Here is an 18019-nt window from a genome sequence, read left to right on the forward strand (position 1 = left end):
TAAGGCCCACTTGACTTCACATTCCAGGATGTCTGGCTCTAGGTCAGTGATCACACCATTGTGATTATCTGGGTTGTGAAGATCTTTTTTGTACAGTTCTTCTGTGTATTCTTGCCACCTCTTCTTAATATCTTCTGCTTCTGTTAGGTCCATACCATTTCTGTCCTTTATCGAGCCCATCTTTGCATGAAATGTTTTCCTTGGCATCTCTAATTTTCTTGAAGAGATCTCTAGTCTTTCCCATTCTGTTGTTTTCCTCTATGTCTTTGCATTGATCCCTGAGGAAGGCTTTCTTATCTCTTCTTGCTATTCTTTGGAACTCTGTATTCAGATGCTTATATCTTTCCTTTTCTCCTTTGCTTTTCACTTCTCTTCTTTTCACAGCTATTTGTAAGGCCTCCCCAGACAGGCATTTTGCTTTTTTGCATTTCTTTTCTATGGGGATGGTCTTGATCCCTGTCTCCTGTACAATGTCACGAACCTCATTCCATAGTTCATCAGACACTCTATCTATCAGATCTAGGCCCTTAAATCTATTTCTCACTGACACTGTATAATCATAAGGGATTTGATTTAGGTCATACCTGAATGTTCTAGTGGTTTTCCCTACTTTCTTCAATTTAAGTCTGAATTTGGCAATAAGGAGCTCATGATCTGAGCCACAGTCAGCTCCTGGTCTTGTTTTTGCTGACTGTATAGAGCTTCTCCATCTTTGGCTGCAAAGAATATAATCAATCTGATTTCTGTGTGGATTAATATCTGTTAAAATAATATTATGCAAATTCTATGTTAAATAAAATGAATAATTGCATCTTACTACCCTAATTTAAGCCATTTAATTAATTAGACTAACATATAGAGAAACTTTTTTTTCATTTTTTAAAAAGGCAAAAATTATGAAATGATTATCTTAAAGGTACAGCTTATAATAGTAGAAAAACATTTTTGGCCACAGCCCAACATTAAATTGTTAAAATAACAAAATAAAGCACATTGAACAGAAATAACTTTGAATCTCAAATCTTAACGCTAGTCTCCATTTTGTCTTAATGTTATTAAACTAACATTTTTAATTATCTGTCAGCAGTATTTTCTGGCTATAAAATGTAAGCAGCTCCAAAGGTGGCAATATAAAAAAATATATATTACACTGTTTTGAAGAAGTCTTGTTTTAAAAAATAAATTTAATATCTCAGAATCATTAAAATTAGTTGAAATTGAAATTTTGTCACATTAAAGTGAAACTGTCCTTTTAACAAGTAAGAACACTTTTCCTGTGTGTTTTTATATGTGTGTGTATAAGTTTTAAATATATTTATACATTATCCCTCTGTCCCTAAAAAAATATTATTTATTTTTTGGAAACAAAATGCCTTTATATTTGATTTTGTACTCACAAATTTTGTTTGATAATTGTGAGCTATATGGAAAATAATCAGCAATACAGTTTTTAAATAAAGTTCTAAAACCATTATTATCAAGATGCATATCATATAGCATAGCAGTGAAATCAGACAGTATCTATTAATTGTATCATACAGTCACAAACAAATTTACATATTTCCTGTAAAAAGCAACATATTTTTCTTCTACTTTTTTATTTAAGTTATTATGTTCAAATAAAGTTAAGGCAATTTATAATTTATGCTCTCTTGACATACTTTAAGGATTTAGAACCACCTTCTATAAAGTGTATTCTTTTAAAAACATATATATTTCTAGAATTGCTTTATTATCTGAATTATTAGAAGGACAGAAAAATGTTGGGTTTTTTGTAAAAATAATTTTCACTTCCATAAAAGAAATGTAAATGTAGCACATTTTGACCCTCTGGTCCTAAAGGATAGGGAGTCTTCATCTTTATTCTCAATATGCATTATCGTTTATAGTTGTTGTTTTCAAAATGCTTAAAGTAGGAAGAAAGGGAGAGAGAAAGGAAGGGAATGAAGAAAGGAAAGGAAAAAAAAGAGAGAGAAGGAAGGAAAGCAGGAGGGAAGGAAGAGAGAAATGTAGGAGGGAAGGAAAAAGCTGGCTTAAAACTCAACTTTTAAAAAACTAAGTGCCACATTGAAACATATGAAATGTCATGTATGAAACGAGATGCCAGTCCAGGTTCAGTGCACGATGCTGGATGCTTGGGGCTGCTGCGCTGGGACGGCCCAGGGGGATGGTATGGGGAGGGGGGAGGGAGGAGGGTTCAGGATGGGGAACACGTGTATACCTGAAATTTTTTTAATTTTAAAAATAAAAAAATAAAATAATAATAATAAAAAAAAAAAACTAAGTGCCATCCGGTCCCATTACTTTATAGCAAATAGACAGGGAAAAAATGTAAACAGTGACAGACTTTTTTTTCTTGGTTCCCAAAAGCATTGCAGCTGGTGATTGCGGCCATGAAATTAAAAGACGCTTGTTCCTTGTAAGGAAAGCTATGACCAACCTAGACAGCATATTAAAAAGCAGAGACATCACTTTGCCAACAAAAGTCTGTATAGTCTAAAATGTTTTTCCAGTAGTCATATACAGATGTGAGTTGGACCATAAAGAAGGCCAAGCACCGAAGAACTGATGTTTTTGAACTCTGGTGTTGGAGAATACTTTTGAGGGCCCCTTGGACAGCAAGGAGATCACACTAGTCATTCCTAAAGGAAACCAGTCCTGAATATTCACTGGAAGGACTGATGCTAAAGCTGAAGCTCCAGTACTCTGAGCACATGATGTGAAGAGCCGACTCACTGGAAAAGACATCAATGCTGGGAAAGATTGAGGGCAGGAGGAGGAGGGGATGACAGACGATGAGATGGTTGAATGGCATTACTGACTCAATGGACATGAATTTGAGCAAACTAGGAGCTAATGGACAGTGAAGCCTGGTGTGCTGTAGTCCATGGGGTCGCAAAGAGTCAAACATGACTGAGCAACTGAACAACAGGCCTGAAATATAATTCTTGTTCATCTATAGCTATTGATATTCCATTTTTTGCTCAAAATCAGGTTCAAATTTGACTGAACTCTATATATTGTCTGACTTCCAGTGGATGTAACTGCTTTGTGCACATCTTGTCTAAACTTACCCCTGTGTAGATAGAATTCATTCTGAAGCAGGCTTTCCCAGTTATTAAAGATAGCAATTTCAAGTTTACAACATCTATGAAGAAAGAGAGAGTAAAGGGTAAGGGGTGGGGAGGAGAAGAGACAGAGAGAGATGTTCTCTGCACTCCCTCTTAGAATCTGTATCAAACCCTAAAAACAAAATCAGCTAGTTAAAGGAATGAAGTATTTTTGTTGTTGATCTGATCTTGCACTCAAACTCTGTGGTACCAGAAACACATGGTATAAAAAATGGTCCTTTTTCTCAAAGAAATTTATACTTTCTAGAGTAAAAGAGCCAGATACTTACTATATATCACATTCCTAAAAACAATTCAGTGTAGGGCAAAAGAAGGCAATGAAGAAATATGAGCTTAATAGATGAATAAATAAAGGAATGGATTTCTATTACTATAAATAATTGCTTCATAATATCAAAATAGATGAATAAATAAAGGAGTGGATTTCTATTACTATAAATAAATGTTTCATAATATCAAGCATACATTAAGCTGAAAAGGACATATCTTAGAATTATACGAACCATACCATAAGAATGTTTGAACATTTCAAACCATTTAGAAATCTTAAATCTGTTTCATATAAGTGCCAAATAATAGGATATGAATATTAAACTAATTTTAGTCAACTATGGCTTTAATCCTTTCTAAAATTTGGTTGAACTTTCTGAACTTATACTAATTTGCCTAGAAGAAATGACTTGTATTTTAAAATAATTGTGTATCAGATTTTGTAGGCTGTGTTTATGCCTTAATTAAAAAAATTAAAGATATTTCTAAACTGAAAAAAGTATCAGCACAATCTGACAAACAAAATACCACTCTATTTTAAGTCTATGTTATGTATATTGCAGTAATATTTTTCACTTCCTCATGTGGTCAATTATTTCAAATGTAACATACAATATAAATGATATAAACACGGAAAGATACTGTATGGATAGATTGTTTTACTTGGTTTTATGGTGTGCTCATTTGATCAGTTTGCATTTTTGATTATACAAAGTATTCTACAAACCCTAACATTCTTAGCAATGGATTTTAAGTACATGATTTAAGAGTGGCCTGATTTTCAAAATTAAAATTACAACTGTATTTGTCAATTTTTTGATGTATCAGGAAGGATATCATACTTTCACCATGTTTATAAATATTTTCCATATTTCCAGCATCGATGTATAGAGAACACATTTGGCTGCTTTAGTACAATACTGGATTAAGGCCCTAGCAGTAGGTGCAGCCGTGAAGAGATACCCCATGCCAAAGGTAAGAGAAACCCAAGTAAGACGGTTGGTGTTGCAAGAGGGCATCAGAGGGCAGACACACTGAAACCATACTCACAGAAAACTAGTCAATCTAATCACACTAGGACCACAGTCTTCCCTAACTCAATGAAACTAAGCCATGCCCATGGGGCAATCCAAGATGGGCGGGTCATGGTGGAGAGATCTGACAGAATGTGGTCCACTGGAGAAGGGAATGGCAAACCACTTCAGTATTCTTGCCTTGAGAAACCCGTGAACAGTATGAAAAGGCAAAATGATAGGATACTGAAAGAGGAGCTCCCCAGGTCAGTAGGTGCCCAATATGCTACTGGAGATCAGTGGAGAAATGACTCCAGAAAGAATGAAGGGATGGAGTCAAAGCAAAAAGAATACCCAGCTGTGGATGTGACTGGTGATAGAAGCAAGGTCCGATGCTGTAAAGAGCAATATTGCATGGGAACCTGGAATGTCAGGTCCATGAATCAAGGCAAATTGGAAGTGGTCAAACAAGAGACGGCAAGAGTGAATGTCAACATTCTAGGAATCAGCGAACTGAAATGGACTGGAATGGGTGAATTTAACTCAGATGACCATTATATCTACTACTGTGGGCAGGAATCCCTCAGAAGAAATGGAGTGACCATGATGGTCAACAAAAGAGTCCGAAATGCAGTACTTGGATGCAATCTCAAAAACGACAGAATGATCTCTGTTTGTTTCCAAGGCAAACCATTCAATATCACAGTAATCCAAGTCTATGCCCCAACCAGTAACGCTGAAGAAGCTTAAGTTGAATGGTTCTATGAAGACCTACAAGACCTTTTAGAACTAATACCCCAAAAAGATGTCCTTTTCACTATAGGGGACTGGAATGCAAAAGTAGGAAGTCAAGAAACACCTGGAGTAACAGGCAAATTTGGCCTTGGAATACGAAATGAAGCAGGGCAAAGACTAATAGAGTTTTGCTAAGAAAATGTACTGGTCATAACAAACACCCTCTTCCAACAACACAAGAGAAGACTCTATACATGGACATCAGCAGATGGTCAACACGGAAATCAGATTGATTATATTCTTTGCAGCCAAAGATGGAGAAGCTCTATACAGTCAGCAAAAATAAGACCAGGAGTTGACTGTGGCTCAGATCATGAGCTCCCTATTTTGAAATTCAGACTTAAATTGAAGAAAGTAGGGAAAACCACTAGACTATTCAGGTATGACCTAAATCAAATCCCTTATGATTATACAGTGTCAGTGAGAAATAGATTTAAAGGCCTAGATCTGATAGATAGAGTGTCTGATGAACTATGGAATGAGGTTCGTGACATTCTACAGGAGACAGGGATCAAGACCATCCCCATAGAAAAGAAATGCAAAAAAGCAAAATGCCTGTCTGGGGAGGCCTTACAAATAGCTGTGAAAAGAAGAGAAGCGAAAAGCAAAGGAGAAAAGGAAAGATACAAGCATCTGAATAAAGAGTTCCAAAGAATAGCAAGAAGAGATAAGCAAGCCTTCTTCAGGCATCAATGCAAAGAAATAGAGGAAAACAACAGAATGGGAAAGCCTAGAAATCTCTTCAAGAAAATTAGAGATACCAAGGGAATATTTCATGCAAAGATGGGCTCGATAAAGGACAGAAATGGTATGGACCTAACAGAAGCAGAAGATACTAAGAGATGGCAACAATACACAGAAGAACTGTACAAAAAAGATCTTCACAACCCAGATAATCACGATAGTGTGATCACTGACCTAGAGCCAGACATCCTGGAATGTGAAGTCAAGTGGGCCTTAGAAAGCATCACTACGAACAAAGCTAGTGGAGGTGATGGAATGCCAATTGAGCTATTTCAAATCCTGAAAGTTATGCTGTGAAAGTGCTGTACTCAATATGCCAGCAAATTTGGAAAACTCAGCAATGGCCACAGGACTGGAAAGGGTCAGTTTTCATTCCAATCCCAAAGAAAGGCAATGCCAAAGAATGCTCAAACTACTGCACAATTGCAGTCATCTCACATGCTAGTAAAGTAATGCTCAAACTTCTCCAAGCCAGGCTTCAGCAATATGTTAAGTGTGAACTTCCTGATGTTCAAGCTGGTTTTAGAAAACGCAGAGGAACCAGAGACCAAATTGCCAACAACCGCTGGATCATGGAAAAAGCAAGAGAGTTCCAGAAAAACATCTATTTCTGCTTTATTGACTATGCCAAAGCCTTTGACTGTGTGGATCACAATCAACTGTGGAAAATTCTGAAAGAGATGGGAATGCCAGACCACCTGATCTGCCTCTTGAGAAATCTGTATGCAGGTCAGGAAGCAACAGTTAGAACTGGACGTGGAACAACAGACTGGTTCTAAATAGGAAAAGGAATACGTCAAGGCTGTATATTGTCACCCTGCTTATTTAACTTATATGCAGAGTACATCATGAGAAACGCTGGGCTGGAAGAAACACAAGCTGGAATCAAGATTGCCAGGAGAAATATCAATAACCTCAGATATGCAGATGACACCACCCTTATGGCAGAAAGTGAAGAGGAACTAAAAAGCCTCTCGATGAAAGTGAAAGTGGAGAGTGAAAAGTTGGCTTAAAGCTCAACACTCAGAAAACAAAGATCATGGCATCTGGTCCCATCACTTCATGGGAAATAGATGGGGAAACAGTAGAAACACTGTCAGACTTTATTTTTTGGCACTCCAAAATCACTACAGATGGTGACTGCAACCATGACATTAAAAGACGCTTATTCCTTGGAAGGAAAGTTATGACCAACCCAGATAGCATATTCAAAAGCAGAGACATTACTTTGCCAACAAAGTTTCGTCTAGTCAAGGTTATGGTTTTTCCTGTGGTCATGTATGGATATGAGATTTGGACTGTTGAAGAAGGCTGAGCGCTGAAGAATTGATGCTTTTGAACTGTGGTGTTGGAGAAGACTCTTGAGAGTCCCTTGGATTGCAAGGAGATCCAACCAGTCCATTTTGAAGGTGATCAGCCCTGGGATTTCTTTGGAAGGAATGATGCTAAAGCTGAAACTCCAGTACTTTGGCCACCTCATGCGAAGAGTTGACTCATTGGAAAAGACTCTGATGCTGGGAGGGATTGGGGGCAGGAGGAGAAGGGGACGACAGAGGATGAGATGGCTGGATGCCATCACTGACTTGATGGATGTGAGTCTGGGTGAACTCCGGGAGTTGATGATGGACAGGGAGGCCTGGCGTGCTGTGATTCATGGGATTGCAAAGAAGTCTGACACAACTGAAAGACTGAACTGAACTAAACTGAGTAGGTCATGTAAATATGTTTGGAGATCTTCACTACAAATAACCATGGCAAAAGGCACTAGGCAAGTATTGTTAATAAATCTATCTTTTAATTTATACCAGACTTGACAACAAATTTATAACAATGTTTCTCCACATCCCTTATCCCTGGGTAGTTATTAATCACCTAATTTGTTTTCATCAAATATCATTCACAAAGTCAGTGGCTCAACTGGTGAAGAAGCCATAGGAGACACAAGAGGCTTGGGTTTGATTCCTGGGTTTGCAAGATCCCCTAGAGAAGGGAATGACTACCCACTCGGGTATTCTTGCTTGGAAAATTCCATGAACAGAGGAGACTGGTGAACTTCAGTCTATAGGGTCACAAAGAGTCAGACATGACTGAGCTCACATGCACACATGCATATATTTCTAATGGACAATGCATATTCCAACCAGAGTGACTCTGATGTATTTGCAGCATGGATATGGAGACCTATGTTGGTATATAAGATGTGTACTTTCTAATACTGACTTAAAAGCTGGTAACAAGATTGGATATTATATCAATCTTTTACTGTTGTGTTTTCCAGATAAATAATATCTCCATGTTGTACCATCTATAAACATCTGTGTATAAAATTGTCCAGTGTCCAGATTTAGGCAGTAACAGTATTGAGGATTGGATCATAAAATCACTCTAGTTGGGGTTTAGAACATGAGGTTAGGAACACAGAGTATGCAAGAGGTCTTCTTGGAATTGACTGATAAAGGATGAGAATTGAAGATGCAAATGAAGGAAGCTTTAGAGGTCATGATATTAACACAGTACAGAATCACAGGATCCAGACGGTACTTAGTACTATTATGTTGATTAGTGAAACTGGCTTTTTAACACAGTCCTCTGTTTTCATTTCCAACCACACGTTCACTGTCACAAAACATTGCTTTCAATTCCAAGAACACAGATGACTACTTTTAAAGGTAGAAGGTGTCCTGATATTTGCTATTCCTTTATCATAGGTCCATATGTGTCCTTTGGTGAGTTAAAAGTATATTAAAAGTTATAATTTCTACCAGCTTTATAAATAAGTTTCCAAACTAAACTAGTGTAGAATAAATCACCTCCAAGTTTATTTTAGAGCTGACTCCTCTGTCTTTATGATTTGGTGCTGATGACACTGCTACTCAACTATAGCTTTTGTATGTTACTAGTATCCTAATTTTATTTATTTATATTTTTAAAAATTAGCCTATGACTTAGGAACATTAGGATTTCTTTTTCCAAATTTTAAAATGCGCAGACCTTCAGGACATAATTCTTCCTTAAAATGTATCTTCCCCATTCTCATACAGACAAATCACTGTGATGACTAGAGAAGCTTTCTGGCATATAAATAAATATTCTAATTTAATCATTATTTTTATTTTATTTTTTTGCCAGGATGACTTAATGAGAATAAAAATATTTCTCAATGACAGGTAAATTACCCAAATATTAATAAATAATTCAAATAATATCCAGCAATCATTATGGATATTATGATTTCTCAAAAGTTAGATACACAAACCTGGACCGATGTGTTATTTCAGTGAGGTTGAAATGTGATACACTGACACACGCCAATAGACAGGGAGCGCCAGTATGAACTTTCATTGTAATATTACTGAATTCTTTACATTTCCCTTTCCATCTGAAATAATTGGTACCTGACCTGAAATGCCATTTACAGTATCCATATCACTTTCTAATAAATAGAAATGTTTCCCTTTTAAAATAACCAATTTTCTTTGTCAGATTGAGTCTCCACCATTTAAAAATGCATAAGTTTCATATAGTTAACTAGTAATTACTCTATTGGGAAAAAAGATACATAGTTCCCGGACCTGGAGGTGTGAATGAAAGTTAGATAAATGTTGATAGTTTTAAAAAGTGGTTCCAAGTGAAAATATAATAAAAGAGTCAGCTGTCTATAACATATTTCAATGTCGAGGTTGTGAGCTTAAAAAATAAGTTAGCTATACTGAGATCATATCCTTTGAGGTGTGCTTCCTGTTTTGAAGAGTAATCTTAATGCATTAATGTAGTTTTAACATAAATCTAATATAACATCATGGATTAGTTTGTGCTAGGAAAATCTGACCAATTAGTTCTTATTGAGAGGCAAACTGTAGATTCTTAAAAAACATTTCCATTTGGCACAAACCAAAAAAAAAAAAACCCAGTAACTTTTAAAATGGCCAAATTAAACTCATTTCAATTAATTAATATTTATGAACAACTACTATCACCAATACTGTGAGAGATAAAATGGAAATATAAATGAATGTTATGTCTCTTATCTCAAAGTGCTCCAGCCAGGTAGAGACAGAATGAAATCAGCAAACATTTAACATGTAACCAAAGGAAATGCAAAAAGCAAACTTTCTAAAATTTTATTTTGTATTGAGGAAACATTTTCTTGAAACATTATGTAAGTTTCACGTGTACAATATTCTATTTCTACTTCTTTATACACTAGAGTGCTCACCACCAAAAAAGTAACAAAGGAAAACTTAAATGCAATTCTGAGGGTACAATTAGCAGTGGGTAACAGGCCTCATGAGTGAACTCCAGGAGTTGGTGATGGACAGGGAGGCCTGGCATGCTGCGATTCATAGGGTTGCAAAGAGTCGGACACGACTGAGCGACTGAACTGAACAGTTCTCAGGGAAGGCTTCACAGAATGTGGATATAAGAAGTTTTAAAGGACAGGTAGAGTTTAATAGGGAGAAGGCAATGGCAACCCACTCCAGTACTCTTGCCTGGAAAATCCCGTGGATGGAGGGGCCTGGTAGGCTACAGTCCATGGGGTCACTAGGAGTCGGACACGACTGAGTAACTTCACTTTATTTTTCACTTTCATGCATTGGAGAAGGAAATGGCAACCCACTCCAGTGTTCTTGCTTGGAGAATCCCAGGGACAGGGGAGCCCGGTGGGCTGCCATCTATGGGGTCGCACAGAGTCGGACACGACTGAAGCCACTTAGCAGCAGCAGCAGCACAGTTTAACAGAGGGAAAAGTTGTGATGGTATTCTAGGCATGGTAAACAGCGCAAAAAATATTCCAAAGCATAAAAAATCATAGTTTGATTTTGAGGACGATATAAGAAGCTCCACATTGTTGAATCAAACAGTAGTGCAGTGCAAGGAAAATTGAGAAGGTTGATTTTAGAAAAGCAAAATGTGAAGGCAGAACATGAGAGGTAAAGGCTTGGCCTGAGTCATGAAAGGCTCTGTCCTCAGTGGCAGGGGGGAGAGGGTACTGGAGGGCTTTAAGCACAGAGAAACATAATTAGTTGTATATTCCAGAAATGCCATGTGGATATCACCATGGGGATTTCATTTCTAAATGCACATGCACATGCATGCTTAAGTCCCTCAGTCATAACCAACTCTGAGACCCCATGGACTATAACCTGCCAGGCTCGTCTGTCCATAGGATTTTTCAGGCAAGAATACTGGAGAGGGTTGCTATTTCCTTCTCCATATAAATGCACATTCTTGTGTAATTTTAAGGCAAAAAAAAAAAAAAGATATTACACAATCAAAATCATAGAATGCTCAAAATAGGGAACTGATTAAGCTAAGTTTTACTGAATATGGGGCTTCCCTGGAGAAGGCAATGGCACTCCACTCCAGTACTCTTGCCTGGAAAATCCCATGGATGGAGGAGCCTGGTGGGCTGCAGTCCATGGGGTCTCTAAGAGTTGGACACGACTAAGCGACTTCACTTTCATTTTTTCACTTTCATACATTGGAGAAGGAAATGGCAACCCACTGCAGTCTTCTTGCTTGGAGAATCTCAGCGATGGGGGAGCCTGGTGGGCTGCCGTCTATGGGATCACACAGAGTTGGACACGACTGAAGTGACTTAGCAGCAGCAGCAGCAGCAGCAGCTGGTAGCTCAGTTGGTAAAGAATCTGCCTGCAGTGCAGAAGACCCAGGTTCGATCCCTGGGTCAGGAAGATCCCCTGGAGAAGGAAATGGCAAACCACTCCAGTTTCCTTGCCTGGAAAATCTCATGGACAGAGGAGCCTGGTGGGCTGCAGTTCATGGGCCACAGAGTGGGGCATGACTGAGGCTCAGTTCAGTTCAGTTCGGTTGCTCAGTCGTGTCCGACTCTTTGCGACCCCGTGAACCACAGCCCACCAGGCCTCCCTGTCCATCACCAACTCCCGGAGTTTACCCAAACTCATGTCCATTGAGTCAGTGATGCCATCAATGGTTGGTTGGACTGAGAGACTAACACAAGTGAATACTGGCTACTTAGTTTCAGAAGGAAGAAATTTTCATTCTATTTATTCTATGGAAGTTTTGCATATGTTTGCATGTCCAGGGAAATTCATACATTGCATCCTATTTTTTAAAAAAATCTTTCCATCTCTTACTAGCTGATAATTGCATTCCATTTTTAAAGCAAAGACCAGGTCTTACCTCTGAACCAAGTTATACAATACACTGTGGGGCATGGAGTTCAGTAACTGTTGAACAAATGAATGAATGAATAAATAAATCAAGTTCAAGTCAGTTGCCAGTATGTAGTAATTGAATCCAACACCCTCCTATGTTCTTCTAGCAAATATTTATTCCATGTCAAAATCGAGTGCTGCTTTTTCATCTACTCTGTATCACTACCTTGTAGTTACAGGTAGGCAAAGAACCAATGTTTGAGAATTTTGAAACATTTGTATGAAAACCAATGAGATTAGATATAAAATTATTTACCAGATTAGCATTCCAATATGTTCTTTTTTTCTGTAGAAGATAAGTAGAGCTTTAGTTAACATAAGGATGAATTTCACATAATTCTGTGTGTACCCTTAAGCACATATCTATATATTCTGGCAGGGAAAAGAGTGTCAGCACCAGTGGAAGAGCAATGGGAATAAAGCAAGTGTGCAGAGGTCTGATTTCATCAAAGGGGAGAATCTACTTAATCTTTTTTTCCCCCTAAACCTACATATGGTATCCCCTTTCTGAAAGTGGCCCACAGCTCAGACTTTGATCTGCCTGTTGAATGATCTGACTAATAACTTAGCATGACAAGGGATGTATTCTTTTAAATAGCAAGTGTCCCAAATAATTAGATTTTAACTTTGAACTACTATATTTGATCAATAATAATAAAGAGAAGATTCTTGATAATTTTTCTAACTTTTTTTTTTTTTTTTTTGCTTATTCTACATGCATGGGTGATGGTACTTCAGTTTTTCCAGAAAAAGCTCGTGATTGGAAATAAGATAATAAAAAATAAAAATCTAAATACAATATAACTGCTGCTGCTAAGTAGCTTCAGTCGTAGCTTTCATTTTAATAGAAATTGCACATTTAGGAAAAATAAGACCCTAGCATTTGCTATTTGTTCCCACGGTCATTTATTTACATCACACACTTCTATTAAGTGCCCACTTTGAGTCCTGCACTACTCTACATGCTTGAGGTATACCAGTGGGCAATGCAAAGGACCTTTAGGTTCATGGGCACAAAAAGAAAAAAAGATAAACATAATAAATAATGAAATAATTACAGTTTATTAGAATGCAATAACAATAACTGCTGCTGCTGCTGCTAAGTCGCTTCAGTCGTGTCCGACTCTGTGCAGCCCCACGGACTGCAGCCCACCAGGCTCCCCCGTCCCTGGGACTCTCCAGGCAAGAACACTGGAGTGGGTTGCCATTGCCTTCTCCAATGCATGAAAGTGAAAAGTGAAAGTGAAGTCACTCAGTCGTGTCCAATTGTTAGCGACCCTATGGACTGCAGCTTACCAAGCTCTTCCATTCATGGAATTTGCCAGGCAAGAGTACTGGAGTGGGGTGCCATTGCCTTCTCCCATAACAATAACAACAACTAGAGCAAAGAGACTTGAGAGTGCTGGAGCTGAAGAGTAAGACAAAATTTAAGAGAGAATTGTCAAGGATACTGGAGCAGAGGTGGTGATTAGGCCATCTGACTTGCAGATATTTGAAGTTAAGAGTGTTCCAGACAGAGGGAACAGCCACTGCGAAGTCCCCGTTAAGGGTGGAGCACACTTGAGGTATTTGAGGCAAGAAGGAAGCCAGCATGGCAGAATCGGAATGAACAAAGGGCATAGACAACGGAGACCTGTACATAAGCTTGTGCAGAGTGTTAAGGGGTGGACAGAAGATCATGGAAGACTTTGGAGAAGGAAATGGCAACCCACTCCAGTGTTCTTGCCTGGAGAATCCCATGGACAGAGGAGCCTGGTGGGCTACAGTCCACGGGGTCGCAAAGAGTCGGACACGCCTGAGCAACTTCACTTCACTTCACTTCGTATGGAATTTGACTCTACCATTAATGAAATGGGGAGCCATCTCAGTTTTTTAAAGCATAGGAGTGACAGGATCTGACTTCCATCCTCTAAGTATTATTTCAACTACTATTAGAAATGAAATATAGAGTAACAAGTCTAATATTATGTCAACAAGTTAGGAGGCAATGGGAATAATACAGGTGAGAAATAGATGGTTTATTAATACATCAGGGAGGTAAAGCAGAGAAAATATAAGTAGTCTGTTTCTGTTAACAATGTTTTAATTTGGTTTAATTTGTTCTTATAAGAACTCAGCTAGAGATGACAGTCAAAATAGTCACATAATGCTAAAACACTTACTCAAAACATTACTCAAAAGAACATTACTGCTCATTTCAGGCATATTTGCATTATCTTGTACATGGATGGTGAATTGCTTGAGTATAGAGAGCAAATTTCATATATTACTCTACCATAACTGTACAAAGTACTCAGTAAACATTCTTTGATTAGTTTCCTAAATGAAGATTTGTGGAAGCTTTCTGAAAATTTCCAATTTTGTTCAGTTATCATGTTCATTAAGTCTTCTGTGATTAAAACTTATGAAATCTAACATGTTTTATGATAAGTGCTCATGATTATTTTAATAAAATAGCATGATGACAAATGTTAATTCATTTAAATGTTTTCATCAGTTATGATATTATTGTGGTGAACAAATGTAACATTCTTTACATTCTTGCTGCAAATATGCGATAAAAAGATACTACTGGTGAAAAAGAAGTGTGAAAAAAAGAATGAAAGACTGAAATGTTAGTTTAAGCTTAAATGTGGCCCATGAAAAAGATGTGAATTTAAGTTAATGAGATATTTTTAGGAACAGTGAACAGTATGCTTTGATGCAGTTTTGTTTTTCATAAAGACTTGAAAATTAGTACAATAAATACAGTTACCTTTGTCTTTACAGCTTTTAAAATTTATCAATCTTTAGTAGAACGCTAAAGCACAGGCGGCTGCGACGGGCGCGCTAAAGCACGGTCGAGAGGAGCCACCCCACGTCCGAGGTCAGGGGCAGAAGCTGGGAGGACCCCATGCCCGAAGGGCGGCGGCCAAGAGAAGTTACCCCACCTCCGAGGTCAGGGGCAGCGGCCCAGAGTACCAGACTGCGACGGCGCAGGAATGGCCGAGAGGAGCTACCCCACGTCCGAGGTCAGGGGGCGAGGCCCAGAGGAGATGCCCAACGTCCGAGGTCAGGGGCGGCGACGAGAGGAGTTACCCCACGTCCGAGATCAGGGGCGGTGACTAGAGGAGTTACCCCGCGTCCGAGGTCAGGGGCGGCGACGAGAGGAGTTACCTTGCATCCGAGGTCAGGGGCGGTGGCCAGGAGGAGATACCCCACGCCCCACGCCCGGGGCCAAGGGCGGCGGCCGGGAGGAGCAACCCACACCCGAGGCCAGGAGCGGTGGCCAGGAGGACCAAGCCCACGTCCAAGGAGCCATGGCTGTGTGGGCGCAGGAGGGCCTAAAGGAGCTATCCCAGGTTGAAGGTCAGGAAGGGCGGCAGTGAGGAGATACCCCTCGTCCAAGGTAAGGAGCAAAGGCTGTGCTTTGCTGGAGCAGCCGTGAAGAGATACCCCACGCCCAAGGTAAGAGAAACCCAAGTAAGACCGTAGGTGTTGCAAGAGGACATCAGAGGGCAAACACACTGAAACCATACTCACAGAAAACTAGTCAATCTAATCACACTAGGACCACAGTCTTCCCTAACTCAATGAAACTAAGCCATGCCCATGGGGCAATCCAAGATGGGCGGGTCATGGTGGAGAGATCTGACAGAATGTGGTCCACAGGAGAAGGGAATGGCAAACCACTTCAGTATTCTTGCCTTGAGAACCCCATGAACAGTATGAAAAGGCAAAATGATAGGATACTGAAAGAGGAACTCCCCAGGTCAGTAGGTGCCCAATATGCTACTGGAGAGCAGTGGAGAAATAACTCCAGAAAGAATGAAGGGATGGAGCCAAAGCAAAAAGAACACCCAGCTGTGGATGTGACTGGTGATAGAAGCAAGGTCCGATGCTGTAAAGAGCAATATTGCATGGGAAACTGGAATGTCAGGTCCACAAATCAAGGCAAATTGGAAGTGGTCAAGCAAGAGATGGGAAGAGTGAATGTCGGCATTCTAGGAATCAGCGAACTGAAATGGACTGAAATGGGTGAATTTAACTCAGATGACCATTATATCTACTACTGGGGGCAGGAATCCCTCAGAAGAAATGGAGTAGCCATCATGGTCAACAAAAGAGTCCGAAATGCAGTACTTGGATGCAATCTCAAAAACGATAGAATGATCTCTGTTCGTTTCCAAGGCAAACCATTCAATACCACAATAATCCAAGTCTATGCCCCAACCAGTAACACTGAAGAAGCTGAAGTTGAATGGTTCTATGAAGACCTACAAGACCTTTTAGAACTAACACCCCAAAAAGATGTCCTTTTCACTATAGGGGACTGGAATGCAAAAGTAGGAAGTCAAGAAACACCTGGAGTAACAGGCAAATTTGGCTTGGAATACGGAATGAAGCAGGGCAAAGACTAATAGAGTTTTGCCAAGAAAATGCACTGGTCATAGCAAACACTCTCTTCCAACAACACAAGAGAAGACTCTATACATGGACATCACCAGATGGTCAACACGGAAATCAGATTGATTATATTCTTTGCAGCCAAAGATGGAGAAGCTCTATACAGTCAGCAAAAACAAGACCAGGAGCTGACTGTGGCTCAGACGATGAATTCCTTATTGCCAAATTCAGACTTAAATTGAAGAAAGTAGGGAAAACCACTAGACCATTCAGGTATGACCTAAATCAAATTCCTTATGATTATACACTGGAAGTGAGAAATAGATTTAAGGGCCTAGATCTGATAGATAGACTGCCTGATGAACTATGGAATGAGGTTCGTGACATTGTATAGGAGACAGGGATCAAGATCATCCCCATAGAAAAGAAATGCAAAAAAGCAAAACGGCTGTCTGGGGAGGCCTTACAAATAGCTGTGAAAAGAAGAGAAGCGAAAAGCAAAGGAGAAAAGGAAAGATTAAACATCTGAATACAGAGTTCCAAAGAATAGCAAGAAGAGATAAGCAAGCCTTCTTCAGCGATCAATGCAAAGACAGAGGAAAACAACAGAATGGGAAAGACTAGAGATCTCTTCAAGAAAATCAGAGATACCAAAGGAACATTTCATGCAAAGATGGGCTCGATAAAGGACAGAAATGGTATGGACCTAACAGAAACAGAATATATTAAGAAGAGGTGGCAAGAATACACAGAAGAACTATACAAAAAAGATCTTCACGACCAAGATAACCACGATGGTGTGATCACTGACCTAGAGCCAGACATCCTGGAATGTGAAGTCAAGTGGGCCTTAGAAAGCATCACTATGGTTTTTTTCTTTTTTTTTTTTTTCTGATTTTATTTTATTTTTAAACTTTACATAATTGTATTAGTTTTGCCAAATATCAAAATGAAAAAAAAAAAAGAAAGCATCACTATGAACAAAGCTAGTGGAAGTGATGGAATTCCAGTTGAGCTCTTTCAAATCCTGAAAGATGATGCTGTGAAAGTGCTGTACTCAATATATCAGCAAATTTGGAAAACTCAGCAGTGGCCACAGGACTGGAAAAGGTCAGTTTTCATTCCAATCCCAAAGAAAGGCAATGCCAAAGAATGCTCAAACTACCGCACAATTGCACTCATCTCACACCCTAGTAAAGTAATGCTCAAAATTCTCCAAGTCAGGCTTCAGCAATATGTGAACTGTGAACTTCCTGATGTTCAAGCTGGTTTTAGAAAAGGCAGAGGAACCAGAGATCAAATTGCCAACATCCACTGGATCATGGAAAAAGCAAGAGAGTTCCAGAAAAGCATATATTTCTGCTTTATTGACTATGCCAAAGCCTTTGACTGTGTGGATCACAGTAAACTGTGGAAAATTCTGAAAGAGATGAGAATACCAGACCACCTGACCTGCCTCTTGAGAAATCTGTATGCAGGTCAG

The 18019-nt window shown here is 39.1% G+C and overlaps 1 long non-coding RNA gene across 1 annotated transcript in view; it reads right to left on the bottom strand.

Moving 5' to 3' along the window:
• Positions 1 to 3073: 3073 nt before the first annotated feature.
• The window catches only part of LOC113893315, a 39364-nt gene continuing 24418 nt past the window's right edge, over positions 3074 to 18019 (bottom strand). Inside the window, exon 3 of the long non-coding RNA XR_003511282.1 lies at positions 3074 to 3148. This is a non-coding gene — a long non-coding RNA (uncharacterized LOC113893315). The remainder of the gene's footprint in view (positions 3149 to 18019) is intronic.

Source organism: Bos indicus x Bos taurus, chromosome 5 (assembly GCF_003369695.1).
Source record: "Bos indicus x Bos taurus breed Angus x Brahman F1 hybrid chromosome 5, Bos_hybrid_MaternalHap_v2.0, whole genome shotgun sequence".
NCBI lineage: Eukaryota > Metazoa > Chordata > Mammalia > Artiodactyla > Bovidae > Bos > Bos indicus x Bos taurus.